The sequence below is a fragment of the Hermetia illucens genome, chromosome 4 (assembly GCF_905115235.1).
Source record: "Hermetia illucens chromosome 4, iHerIll2.2.curated.20191125, whole genome shotgun sequence".
Taxonomy (NCBI): domain Eukaryota; kingdom Metazoa; phylum Arthropoda; class Insecta; order Diptera; family Stratiomyidae; genus Hermetia; species Hermetia illucens.
The window spans coordinates 49,988,694-50,003,874 of record NC_051852.1 but is presented as its reverse complement, the minus strand read 5'-3'; positions in this window follow the sequence as shown (position 1 = coordinate 50,003,874).

Here is a 15,181-nt window from a genome sequence, read left to right as displayed (position 1 = left end):
TTTTGGAGTAAGCCTCATGTGTTGCGTAAAATGTTGAAGCCTCCAGAACTATCCTGATAGCAACTCCCAACAAGGATTAATTTCTATTTGAACCTGCTATTATAGTCACATGGAGCCAGAAGTCTTGAACAATTGATTAATAAAAAGATACGATTATTAGACAAGCTTCTGCTCGCACTTGACCTTTACACTTCTTTACTACGAACTTTGTTCCATATCTACCCAAAGTCCTTTAACTTCCGCAATAAAATCCATTTCGCATGCCGCATGCTCATGTGACTGAAATGAACCTAATAAAAATTTTACTTCTCCCGGTTCACATAAAGTCTCATTCCGTCCGTATGGGACAGTTATCCTGTCTTTTTTTCGACAATTAATTTCGTCCTGCATGGCAATGTTTCCTTTAATTTTGTCCTGCGACGGAATATAGTCGATGATAGTATATACGTCAATTAAGGACTTTTTACTGTTGTGATGAACATAATGCATTTGATAATATCCTTCCACATGCTTGAGAGATTTGCAGGAAAGGATAATGCTCAATGATGTGGATATGTCGACTTTGTTACGGAAGGGTATGTTCAGATAGGGAAAAGGAAAACTGATCCCTTCTTTGAACGACTGGTATTGATTCTGTATGAACGCTATGTATTTTAGTGGGCCCTAACATTAACGATGGATGAAATCATTACATTGGAGAAGTAACCATTGGACACGAGCGTGCTTCGCTTCAACATTGCGGAATATAAAGTGACGAAAGGTTATTAGGAAACAAATGGAGAAGTTGATTGGCTCAATGGCAAATAATATTTGAATAATCGATTTATAGTGTTTGCAGTAAAAGTTAATTGTTGATTCTATTTGCTCATTTTTTTATTGGTGAAGAGGGCGATTTAACGCTATCGTCTCTACAAAATTTGAAGTCCTAGCTACTGATGTTAGTCATTTTATTGGAAGTGACCCCTTTCCCTTCATTCAAATGATGGTTGCTCGAGACAAAACTTATGATGATGATTGAAAATAATTCAATGAAAATATTTCGGTTTAACTTCTGAAATTCTTCCTGTCATGATTATAAGTTTACATATCCTGTTGGAAAGTTTCAAAACGAAAACGACACCAACGTACACCACTCTGGGGAAACCCACAATTGAGCAACCCTTCAAAGATATCTTCGCATTACAGAAGATGGGTTACATGTCCACAAGCACATCATCGACATTTTTATACGAAAAGCCGAAATTCCCTACATTCCACCCTATTCGAAGTTGACTGACGTAAACACAGCCAACTCTCGCCAATCACTAACGCAAAGCAAGAAAAAGTCCTCTGGCTGGCTTGCATTTTCATTGGATTTTCTCGTAGCTCTTCAAAAATCAAAGTTTCCAGATCCGAAAGGGATTCGCTCATTCTTTCACCACCTGTCAGACAACATTCTTTCCCGAATGGAAGGATGTAATTTGAATACCATTCGACAAGAATCTGACATACCCTGGGATTTGACCCAGTGGATGGTTGACGACAGCGTGAGAAATGAAACGGAAAACCATAAGTCACAACTGAACAAACAGAGGAATTCGAATCGATTTCTTCGATAGCTGAATAGTTGATTTACTATATGTGGTATCAGCTATCCTTTTTCCATAACATCGCATCCAAAGGCTAATATATTCTGATCTGTATTAGGATTTAAGCGTAGTAACACGCTTTTCTTTCGAATATCCTTGTGTTTTAATAACGGTATTTTAACTTATTTCAATGTTGGTAAAAGTAGACAGCCATTTGAAGGGAGTTTACTAGAGTCTTGGCTAATCTTTGTTATTGAGATATCCCTTTAATAAACTCATTGGAAAATATCTTGTAAATCAAATATTCATTCGTTCACAGCACCTTGGTCCTAGTTCCAGATAATAGAGGAAGGGCTAAGGCAACGTAGTTAACTCTACCCTCAGTAAAATTTGAAGACATCACGGAAAGTGAAAGAGAAGGTACAGATTAGCACTTAGGAGAGTTGGTGTAAGTGCACCATACCAATCCTACTTCAGGTCACCTCTCCATTGTGGAGATTAACTTCTGTTGATCTGATTCTCCAAGTTGGCGACGGGGCAACAATTCGCCTCTATTGAAAACAGTTGTTCAGAAACCTGATACAAATTTTCAGATCAAATTTCCTTAGCTGGACAACTTCGAGAACGGAACCCGGCTTATTCTAATGCAACCTATAACGTGTCCCATTACTCCCTCAGGGGTCGTCAACGATCTTTTACGGGTCGCTTACGTTACGAGTGGTAGCGCCACCGAGGTGCCCGAATAAGCAGTTCTAACCCCCACCTGGCATAATACCTGCATCCTTGATAGTAGCTTCGAGAAAGCTTCTCGGTAAAGAGCGAACTGCCGATACACGCCGGCACACTGGCAGTCTCCGGAGCCGTCGACAAGGAGTTGTCAATGGGGCGACGTCAGCCTAAGTCTGCCAGGGTTGTAGTTGTGGCGCGTGTTAAGAGCCAGTACATTCGGAACCCTGGCCGGGTAGTGTTCATTGAACGGGTATTAGTACATCGCATTGCACCGAGCGGGTGCTGATCCCCACGTCAGTTCCAAGACCAGCTAAGCGTAGATCACGCTTCAGGCAATTGGGGTAGCGGCTTTGTCCCCGATAGTATACCCGCTCCTCACTATTGCAACCCACCCTCTTACACACGATTCACTGGTAAAAACTCGGCAAATTCAAACAAACAATATGAATGAGGAAAGTAGGAATGGAAAATGAATTCGCTGCGTTTGTACGCATCACGAAAATGCACCCCTCTGCCCAGCGGCCAACGACGGACACAGCAAGGGCTGAAACACCCGACAAGACATCAGAATGCGCAAACAGAGGAAAAGGTTTGCAAAGTGATGTGGCACCTACAACGGAGACTGCATTTCAAACAGTACCACGTAGTGTTATTGTTACTAAAAGAGGCACAGTGAAAACTGCCGAAATTGGCCAGACGGTTTTGAATATAAGCGGAGTGAGAGCGCTGTCGGCTATTTTCGCGAAAGCCGAAGAAAAAAGGTTTATCAAGAAATGCGCCAAAGTTGTGAAGGGCATGCTGTCTCCGATGATCCTCCAAAGAGAAGTTAGCGAAGGCGTGAAAAACGGGCTGACGGACCTGGAGGAGTTTCTGCATAGAATTTTGTACTATAGGCGGATATGGAGAGTAATAGAAGATGCGCGAAAAGCAGAAACAACCAAGCCCCCGCTGTATACCTCGCGCCAAAAGGATCAAAGACACCCCGTTGCAGAGTGGACTGGGGAAAAACGAAAGGAAAAAGACGCATCTAAACAAGAGGTCACTCAGGGCTCAAAAGGACAAGGCGAAGAGGGACAAGCGTCATCAAATGCCTCAAATTAAGGTGGTCACGACGGGTGGAGCCCAAAAAGAAAAGGTCGGGAGAAAAAGGAAAACTAGACCGCAGCTCTACTTAATAAACCTACGGAAGGCAAGACCTTTTCAGAAGTCCTCAGCGAAATCCGTTATAGGATCAAGCACGAAGATAGCGGAGCGGAAGTTTCTTCCATACGGAAAACAAAGGGTGATAAAGACTGGGTCGAATTACGCCCGAGGAGAATGGATAAAGGTACATTCTGTAAAGCAGGGGCTGCTGGGAGAGAAAGCTTTGGTTTATAGTCTGGAACCCACGTGCTCTCTAGAAATCCGGAAATTTGTCTGACGCACAGAAAAGAACGAGATAGAACAGGCCATTAAGCGCGAACATCTCGAGGTAACCTGTATTTGGCCTGGCATCACGCTGTGAACTCCCGAGTCCAAAAACTCGCTATGGTGAAAGTTGCAGAGCAATACACGAAAATACTTCTTAACAGCGTAATTATCAGAAATGGGTAATATGTAAGATACGAATGGGAGCTGCACCAACTAAATGTTACGTTGTTTAGATTATGAGCACACCTCCTGGGAATCAGACAGAAGGGCGACATACTGTAGATGCGAACAGGCAGGCCATAAAGCGAATAGCTGTAACGGAAAGGGCAGTTGAGTTATATGCAAGGATCGTGGCGCGTCTAATGAGAAGCTCGTGGCAGTGTCCAGTATTGAGACCAGAACTGGAAACATCTAGGACACGGTCAACATCTTCCACAGCCTGCATATAAATATGAACCGAAGTACAACCGCTCACGAATTGCTAGCGCAATTTACTGCGAAGCTCGAAGCTGATCTAGGGCTCATCAGCAGACAGTTCCAGCAGTGCGATACCCAGCTTCATGGCACCCCGGCATATCAGGTACCGTTGCAATCTGAGTTCAAGGCGGCACCCACCATAAGATTCTTGCCCAAAATCGGACTTTCGACGCAGACTTGATGCTCTGAAGAACGCTAACTTGGGTACGGGATGATGACAGCAGGGCAGAGAGTGCCCAATAAAAGAGGTGGAAGAGGCGGTTCTTCCTCTGAGAAACAAAAGAGCACCAGGACCCGATGCTATCCTGGCAAAAGGCTCACATACCGGTGCTCCAATAACGGCCAGACCTGCTTACCGGAAGAGGGCATTTCCCCTTCACGTTGGAAGTTGCCAAGATTTGCGGTGAAAAGCAAAGAAAAGGCTATCCTGAGAGGCTGTTTTCATGACTAGGGATTTTCTAAGGAACCGTTTCCTGCTCAATAGGCCGGTAGAGGGTGAGCGGAGGATGGAGGTCACGGGGAGGGGGGAAGAGGTGGCAAAGGAATCCATCCTGGGGCCGGACCCCTGGAACGTTTACTACGATAGTCTGCCTACATTCGACATGCCAAAGGAGTCGCCCCTGGACACACTGTCGACCAAGTGCAAAGCACTGCACTGGGAAAACGGAAGTAGCCATCCTGACTAAGAAGAGAATTCCGATCCTGCACCACATATCGATCGGCGAGACGATAATCGAGGTAAAACCATTGATTAAGTACCTTGGGCTGGCTGTTGACTCAAAAATGAGCTTTTTCGAGCAAATCAAAGCAACAGCGGAGAAGGCTGCAGCGCGTTCAACGCAGTTTGTTCTGCTTTACCGCGCAAAAGTATGGGCTGACGCTCTTGGCAAGGCAGTACATATATTGTAAGTGTCTTACGCAAGTACAGAGACGGGTAGCTTTGCGGGTAGCATCAGCGTACCGCCAAGTCTCTGAGCCGGTCGTAATGGTGATAGCGAGGAGTACCCCCGTTGTTACGTTGCAAAGAGCCAACGGAAGGACTTGCGCGTGAAGAACGTCACCATAGGCTAGATGAGTAGCTACTTTCTTGGCAAAATGGGGCTAAAAGCAGATGGATTGCGCGGCTCATTGGCTGAATCTGAAGCATGGTGAGACTGACTATTTCCTTACCCAGCTCCTAAGTGGGCATGGAGGTTTTCAGTCTTACCTGCAAAAGATTGGAAAGGGACGATCTCCTAATTGTGCGTTTTGTAATGAAATTGTCGAAACGCCCGTCTTCCTCCTCTTCCCTCCAGTTGGTGAAAGGAATTCCGTAATTTGAAGACACCCCAAGGGCAAGAGGTCAGGCGCTAGCCCGAAATAATGTGATAAAATGTTCCAGAGTAGCTCTCTAATGATGGAGAGGTATATAGTTGGTAGCCCGACAGCGCAGTGTTGCGGTAATGCAACAGCCTATGAGTAAACGAATTCACCTACCCTACCAGGTTAGGGTTGAGTAGGGCTGTCAATCCCACTCGGAAAACCAAAGTTACGGTTTTAGAACGATGAACCCAGCAACGAAAACGAACCATTTGAGTATTTTCTTATAGAACGACCGCTCCCTGTCCAGAAAAGGAGCCAACAAGGCACTAACCGATACCATGTTCCAATATGGCGGAGACGATCGGCTTCATTGAGAAGAGCCACTACACCATATATTATGGTGGCCATCCGACAAACCATATGCTCGGAGTAGACTTCCTAGTCAGTCAACAAATGAAACCTGCTAATATCCGCTTTGAAAGCATAAAAGACCGGCAATATACTCTCCATTCCCAAGGCATGTTTCGAAATATAAGCCTCATTAACATTCACGCATTTATAGAGGAGACTGTAGAGTCGTGGAAGGATACCTTCGACGAAGCAGTAGAACGAACCCTTGAAACCTGCCCCAGGTTTGATATCAAAACCTCTCTCATTGGAGATTTAAATAGCCAAGTAGGGACGGAGCCCGTATACAGGTCAGGGCAATAGGCTACCTATGGCAACGATTATGGATTATCCAACCAACAGTCTCACACGAAGCGGTTGTTGGAAGTAACTGGTTTGCGCGGAAAGCGGTCCATAAACATCCCAGGGCGCTTCCAAACCACTTCGACCATGCGCTAATCGAACCCCACCACATTTCAGCCTTGATGTATCTGGAAACATGAAGGGAGGCTAATATAATCCCGAACAATTATACGCCCAGAAAACCATCGGTCCATACGAAAGGGGCTCCACTTCACGCAAATCAGGAACATATTACATTTTCTCTCTGCGGAAAGCGATGGGAAAACTGTTGGAATATAGACATCCCTTCATCGATTTCAAGGTCACCTAGATTGCATAGTCAGGGTAAAACTTTACACAGCCAGCGGTATTCCGACCAAGTTGATAAAACTGACTAGGCTAACATTCACCAATGTACGAGGCCAAATAAAAACAGCAGGATCATTCTCGACAACATTCAAAGTCAACAACGGACAAGGGAATGACCTGTCATGCATCCTCTCTAACCTGGCCTTGAAAAATGTGATCCGCGATGCTGATGTAAATGCAAGAGGGACCATCCTTTTCAAGTCTACTAGTCCACAACTACTAGCCTATGATGACGATATTGACATCATAATAATAATAATAATCTTTGGCGCAACAATCCATATTAGATTCGGGCCTTGAAGTGTGTTAGAGCACTTCATTCAAGACCGTAACGGTACACTATAGCACACCGTAGGCGGCAATGTGTTCAGCATTGCGCTGGCCCGAGATTATTACCCTGATTTGACTTAGGTAGTCATTCACAGCTGAGTCGACTGGTATCCGACGTCAAATCACGGTACAAATCCCACTGCCACCAATGAAATTTGAACCGCGACCTTCCGTACGATAACCTTGTGCTCTAATCCCTCAGCTATCCGGACACGATATTGACATCATGAGAAGAACAACCCGAGTTGTAAAGGGTAACATTTATGCTAGAAAAAGAAGACATGGCAGTCTTTTCCTGAGATGGAACGATGGCGTAGGCCAGGACCCAGACTGCTTTTAGAGATATCGAATTGGTGAACTGGAAATCTCGAGTACCTTACTAAGGCAGATTTAGACCAGATACCGGTGGTTGCGTCTATGGTAGTGATGATGATATATAAAGGTACGAAATCACTCGATTGTTGGCATGCTGCAGTCAAGGTGGTCGCAAAAGAATTGATTGAGGCAATGTGATTTAGGTTGCTAAATGTCTTTGGCACCAAAAACGACTCATAATAAATACCAGGAAGATAAGGAGATTAAGCAGGAGATGGGAAAGGAGAAGGAGAAGAAAGTGGACAAACTCATTACAAAATATCAAATATTCAGAAGGGCATCTTGAGTCAGGAAACATGAAACACCACATTAAGAAAAAATATCTGAAGTCAGTCCTTAAGTCTTCAACGGCATTTTTGGAAAGCACGGTGATAAAATTGCCTCAATCCTTCTGCTGTTCAAATTAGTCGAACGATGAGTGTCAGCGTCAGTTCTCATGAACACCACTAGTAATGAAAATATTAAGGGAATGGACTCACCAAAGGTCCTGCAGAAGTGTTGAATTTTCAGCTCCTCCTACTTAAGTTCATAAAGGTCGACGATCAAGATTCCTGCGGAAGTGTTGAATTTTCAGCTCCTCCTTCTTAAGTCAAATCTAACCTAAGCTAACGCTGCCGTAATTTTTCTCCCCCATTAAGGTCAATGTCCTACAAGTGGCGGGTTTTCATATAATAATCAGTACTCCTCCTAGTTACTTTGGGGGATCTGTAGTGAAACAAGTGGTCATCTTAGAGAATACTTTGGAAATATCAGTCGCGAGGTTCAGAAAACAAAGGAAAATTTAAGAATCCCTTGTGCCTCGACTGTGACACTTAAACATCATCATCATCAACGGCGCAACAACCGGTATCCGGTCTAGGCCTGCCTTAATAAGGAACTCCAGACATCCCGGTTTTGCGCCAAGGTCCACCAATTCGATATCCCTAAAAGCTGTCTGGCGTCCTGACCCACGCCATCGCTTCATCTTAGGCAGGGTCTGCCTCGTCTTCTTTTTCTACCATAGATATTGCCCTTATAGACTTTCCGGGTGGGATCATCCTCATCCATACTGATTAAGTGACCCGCCCACCGTAACCTATTGAGCCGGATTTTATCCACAACCGGACGGTCATGGTATCGCTCATAGATTTCGTCATTGTGTAGGCTACGGAACACTTAAACGTCAGGTCTAATTCCAGCGGGAACAGAAAGAGTTTCACGTGAAGGAAGAAATGATTACGGAATAAAACCGAGAAGGGTAATGGGTTTAACGACCTAAAATGCTTGATTCGAATATAGCCGGAGGTTGATTGATGGGTGTAAAAGAAAAACAGCCAAAAATATACACTGTTAAAAATACAATTCCCACGATGTTTACCCTTATCATTCCCCCGCGACGTGCATCATTACTTTCCATCCGTGTTAACCTGCGTCAACTCCTCCTGGGATTCGATTAATTTTGCTGCACATAAATATATGTATTCACAATTAAAATAATCTCTACTGAGAAACACTGTATTTGCCTAGATTTCGCTAATATTCAAATCAGTGGGCGCTTGACATGGGAAACCAATGTGATTGTCAACGAAAAAAATCCTTTCTCCTTCCTGGCTACTAAATGTGTGTAGGCATGGATATATGTAGGCTTCGAAAAGTTTTTGTACTTTTCTGGAGAAACAATCTTTTTCAGAAAATCACAATAAATGCCGAAAGTAAAAAAAAATTCCATGGATTTGCCTCAGTCCTGCAAGAAGGACAAAGGTCAGACACGTCATCTATATTCATGATTTTTCTGCCAAATGAAGACAATATATTATTTAGGCCGGCCCTCTGAAAACAATGAAAGTCAAGAAGAACAATCAGCCTGAAAGCCTTGCATGGAAACCTCTCGGAGAAATAGATGAGTGTCCATTATAAAGGTTGCCTCTGTGCAGGAGTGAGATATTATAACCTTCACAAATTTTGAACATGGCCAAATATTTGCGCAATTATTTGATATTCTGGGATGGGAGAAAGGCACCTCAGGAAGGAATTTTGAATGAATTCAAAGACTCAAACGTTGGAATTTCTGTGAAAATGTTTTCTAGGCAAATTAATGGAAAATATGTCCCGATGTAGATAAGTGTTAGTGTTAATAAAAAGTTTCCTGAAAAGATAAAATTTCCGGAAACATCTAGCATTTTTATTAGACGATTATTGGTATATTTGCACATCAATCGATAAAATCAGAGAAAAATCCTTTTGAGGAAATCATTCCCAAGATCAACCACTTTCGAGGACAAGGACGATATCAAATTTTTATTTCCATTCCAAATACTCTATCCTTGCCTCTCCACCATGTGCAATATCCAGGGTAGACGAATGTATGACATCAGCAAGACAAATATATTCTAGTGAATATCTTTTTTCAAAAGGAAGACGTTAAAGAGGCGACTCAGAATTACAACCTTTTGTTCAACCGCAATTTCCCATCAAACTTATCAAACCAGGCACCCCTTGACACATTCCTCGATGGAATAAGATGAACCGACTTCGGGGGCACTTTATATTGCCTGTCATTTATCTGCCTTGACTTCAGCCAAACCCTTCCCGTTCTCCAAAAAACGGCTCGTTCAAATGTATCAAAAGCTCAAAGAAAATCCATCTTGATGTCAAAGTTAGTGTCGTGTCGATGGTTTTGTGGTGGTTATGATGCCGAAGCTGGTGGCAAACATAATTGCCTAACCATATTCCTTTCGTTGTCGTAAAAAATCTTCAACTATTTCTCTTTGCCTCGAGATGGATAGCAACATTCGAAAATGCCATGCTACGCCCTTATGACTTTTCGAGGATAATAAATTTAAGAATTTCACTTTCGTAACCCTCATCATGGTTAAGCCAATGTCGAGGACGCAAGGACTGTAAATGAAGTGACGTCATACATAGGGAATTTTCCGGAACATTTTCGCGAATTGGTTTGTGAAGGAGAAGAAAGGGCTCTGGTTGGGTATTGAAACAATTCACTCAACAATATTGGGGTTTTATGAGGGACCTAAATCTAAAAATAGCGGCAAGTTACATCATTTCGTTTTCCAGATTTCGGCTGGCAAAGGCATGATTGAAATGAAGTGTTTACGCCGACTACATTGAACTTGAAGGTTTTTGTTTTAGAGGCACTTTACCGGAGGAAAATTTGTTATTATCAACACTATTCAATTAGGAAGAAAAACAAGCACATGCATGCAGCAAACCATCTAGAAGGATATGGCCCTTATTTATTTCTAAATTGAGTTTATTCACACCATAGCAGAGGCAACGAGTAGATATAACCCTGGCTTCTGATTTGAAAACTGAAATTGGTAAGCAACTCGTTAGCTTATTCTTGTTACCATAACCCAAAAGGCCATTTAGCCAGGCTACTTTGATGAGCCCTGCTACACCACTAAATAATGCAATTCTTAGGGCGTTTTTGACGGTAGAGTGTAAAGGAAACCTGGCGACACATCCAACGTGGTATATGCTTCTAATTGTTTTCTATTACATATAAGACCATATTTACGTCCGAAAAACGTCAAGGTTGATCAAATCATAAATCATAATCTCAAGCAAAAGTCTTGATCAAATCAACCTGCAATAGTGTCTTTCTGCTAACAAAATTGCAGGACTGTATCTTTCTCTTGCAGGATACTTGGGTTTGATTCAGAAAAATCTGTATTGTTGGATCAGTTAGTAGGTTAAGTAAGACCTTTTTCGATGAAAGATCGTTAAGACCTAGTCAAAATTGTTAGAGGCAATAATATTGAGACATTACTGGGCCCTGAACCTAATTGCGATCATCTTACAATGTCAAATTAATCGCAAGAGGTCGTTCAGAGTTTGTACTAAAGACCCCGTAGCTATCCAAGCCTAAATCGGGGGAAGAACTCGAGGACTAAGTAGTAAGTTAGAAATACATAAAGTGAGAAACAACGTCAACATTCGGAACCAGCACAAGGCAAGAGGTAGTAGATGTAACCCTAGGGAACACTCTCACGAAATATATATCAATATATATACATATGGGTGGAAACAGTGGTGTAAGGCCTTAACAGAATCATCATAGACATATCTGAAGCAAATTGTTCGGCCAAAATAATCAAATCATCAAAACATGTACCCTGATGGAACAGTAACCCAGCAGACACGAAAAAGGAGGGGCGAAAACTCATCAAATGCGATGTGGATTATCTGTATGAAAGGCAAAGGCCTCTGGCGGAGACACGTTTCCGCAGCGACAGAAACCTATATTTTATAGAAAGGTACAACCAGAAACAAGTCGGGAGACTGGAACCTGGACGCTTCAGGTATGAAAGGTTTCACGTATTTTTTTATAAAGACATTTGGGTGTACGTTAATCCCATTAGTACGTAATATATGCATATATATTATGTGAGAATAACCCCTTTTGGGTGAAGTGACAACTTTCACCTACTACAACTATGCTAGTAATAATGCGATTTACACCAAACTTGATAGGATCATACTCTATGTCATATCCTACTTTACTGTTAGGTGAATTTAAGGGGGGCGCTGCAGCCAATTACTGCAAATTACTGTAATATACTATTATTAACTTTATTTGCACAGATATCGGTATAGAGGGTATTTCGGAGCCTAGACACTATATAATGGCAGCACCTTGATATTTTTTCAGATTTTTGGGTTGAGTAGTTTCTGAGAATGGGTCGTTTTATTTCGAATCCCCGCACTCTTCACCCTTCCGGCAAATGTCAAAATTAAGACCGGCTTCAGAAAGAACTAACCTAGACCTTTTATCTGATACCCCACATGACTATATCTAGTGAAAAAAATGTAAGGATGTAACTCATTGTGTGCGTGAGGGTGCCAGTTACTACCTCTCCAAAAAAATTTGGTGTCAATCGCTATAACCATCTCCGAGAAAAATGCGTGTGACAGGCAGACAGAGAGACGAACAGAGAGGCAGACAGACAGACAGACGTTTGAGGAGTTGCCAGATCTCCCATCAGGGGCGTCACCAGGTGGCGGATACCTATTGATATGTAAATATGTTTTCCTACACTTTCCTTTTCTGACTGTGCATGGGTTAGTGTCTACTCATCTCTGGTGCCTTGACCCAAACGGCTATGGGAAGGACACCCAGAAAATAAAACCAACATGGACGAATTCAGAAGGAGTAAAGTGCAGGGGCTCGGAACATCAGTACCGGCGGCTTTTGGGAGTAAGCAAGCAGGGTCCCAGCCATAGATATCCCTCGACCGCAATGCCTCGGTGGTGGACAACTTGGCCACCGTGGCATCTAATGCTACAAGTGTTTAGATTTGGAGAAAGAAGTGTTCAAACGAAGCACAACTCTGCGAAGAACACAAATTGCAAGGGCAAAGAATGATGGCTAAAAGGAGATAGCTGACCAAAAAAGACACTTCCGACACCCATCGGACCTGATCAAGAGGTAATTCCACCAGCAGGAAATAGATCCATTGAGGAGGTGATCAGCAATTTTACGATCTCCTCCAATACCAAAGCCGGCAAAAGGGAAAGTCTTGGGATCCTAGCAATTGAAAAAGGTGAAGGAGGTGAGGAGTAAAAGGGGTATTCTGACCAAGACTCATCGGGAACAAAGCCCTGACCCAGAAGAACTACCTTTTATGCAGCTTGGAACTAAAATAGTTGAGCTGTGCGAATTCATGAAGGAAAAGCATAACGTGCACCAAGCCATCAAGAACATGGTTAGAGCCATCAGGGTGCTTTACAATAGGTTACACGAAGAAGAAAGTAAATCTAAAGAAAAGTCGAATATCCCAGCCCTAACAGTGTTGCAGGCGACCCAAGTGACACCAAAACGACCTTCGATCAAGTAAGAGAGTGCAAGACAAAGAGGGAGAAGCTTTGGGGAATCAACAGGCACCAAAAGGGAAAAAAGCGGTCCTCAGTAGTCCAACAAACGGAATTAAAAGTCCGGAAGGGAAGGAAGGATCAGTTACCTCCAGAAGAGAGATCTGCACTGCCTTGAAGCAGCAATTCAGTTTGGAGGAATTCAAGGAAGATCTATCGAGAGCCTAAGAAAAACTTATGGCGGTACTCAAGTGGCCACAATCCGACTGCCAGTGTAGTCAGCGTAGAAGTTGCTGACCGTGGGGCAAGTTCGGATTGGGTGGGTTGTTTGCCGACTAAGGGATTAGATCTCTTTAAAAAGGTTCTTCGAATGCCTAATGTTTGGGCCCTTCGCCAAGACATGCGCCAGCGGCATCAATCGGTTTGGGGAGAAAGGACATATTGCCAACGAGTTCAATAGAGACCCCAAATGCATTTTGTGCGAAAGAAAGAAAGGACTGGATAACCGGCATATTGCCGGAAATGATAAATTCCCGGAATTTAGGAAGCCGTTAACTGCAGTGAGAAAGTGAGGTTAATACAAATAAACCTCAATCATTGCAGGGTCGGATAAGATTTTCTCGCGCAGACCACTCACGAATCCGCGGTGGAAATTGCTATCATTAGTGAATCGTACAGAAATCTTGACAGTGGTGTATGGATCACAGATTCGACTGGCGGAGCGGCGATATGGGCGTGCGGTTGTCATACCATACAATATAGCATGGGTCAGGCCACTAGTGGGTATGTGTGGGCAATAATAAACGGTGTATTCGTATACAGCTGTTACCCCCACCCCCCCCCCCCCCCCCCGAGCCTTACACTGCTAGAGTTTGAGGACCTGTTAGACCATCTTGTTCACCACACGAGGGGACGAGGTTCAAAGGTGACAGCTGGTGACTTTAATGCGTGGGCTATCGAATGGGGCAGCAAAGAGACTAACACAAGGGGGCGGAGCTTATTAGAAGCATTCGCCCAGTTGGATATAGTTCTAGCCAACGAAGGTGATGTAAACACTTATTGGAAACGGGGATCTAGTTTTGTCAGCCCTGCACTAGCACGTGGCATGTCCTAGCAAATTAGTGAGGACTTCACGTAAAACGACCACCAGGCATTGAACTAAGGATGGAGCCACAAAGTAAGAGACCCGCACCCCGGAAGTCCAAATCGAAAAGAACAAAGAAGGATGGTTTGCAAAAGCGATGGATAAGCAAAAATTAATAGAGGTGTGGCTGAAACTGCCTAGCAAACCAGGTACCTCCACAGATAGAGCTCTCCATGTTACACAAAGCATTTCTGAAGCATTTGACGCGTCGATTCCTAGGAGATGCTCATTCCCCACTAGAAGACCCATTATTGGGGGAATAGTGAACAGTGAGCATGACTATAGGGAAGCCCTCAAGAACGTCGAACTCGCCATCCAGCGGAGTGAGAGGGAATGTTTTAAGGAGCTCTGTTTGGAAACGGACATAAATCCGTGGGATAGCGCCTATAAAATCGTGACAGGACGATTCAGAGACCGATCATCTCCGCAGATCACGTCAGCTATGCTCTCATTGAAAAGATCTGCGGTTGAATAGACATTCAACTCGGCCAATTGGAACTTTGTACGAAAGTCTGCGGCGACCATTGGTGTTCCCTCTTACCTCGCCGCTATTATTGATAGCTACTTGCAAGAGCGGACACTCTGGCATACTACCGATGATGGACCCAAAGAGTAAATTGTCTGCGCGGATGTCCCACAGGGCTCTGTGATGAACTCACTACTATTGGACATCATGTATAATGATGTACTTCACTTTTTACACTGACGATATAGCACTGGTTGTGGTAGCAAAACGTCGGGAGGACCCTGAGTTGTACTCAAGCGAAGCAATCAGTGTTGTTAAGGCTTGGCTAGAGAGTGCTGAACTGGCACTCGCGGAGGAAAAGACCAGAGTTGTCCCTTATCACTAAGCTCCTCAAGAGAAATTACGCTTGCATTACAATCGGGAATCATATCATCAGTTCCAAGCCGGTCATCAAATATTCGGGTGTGATAA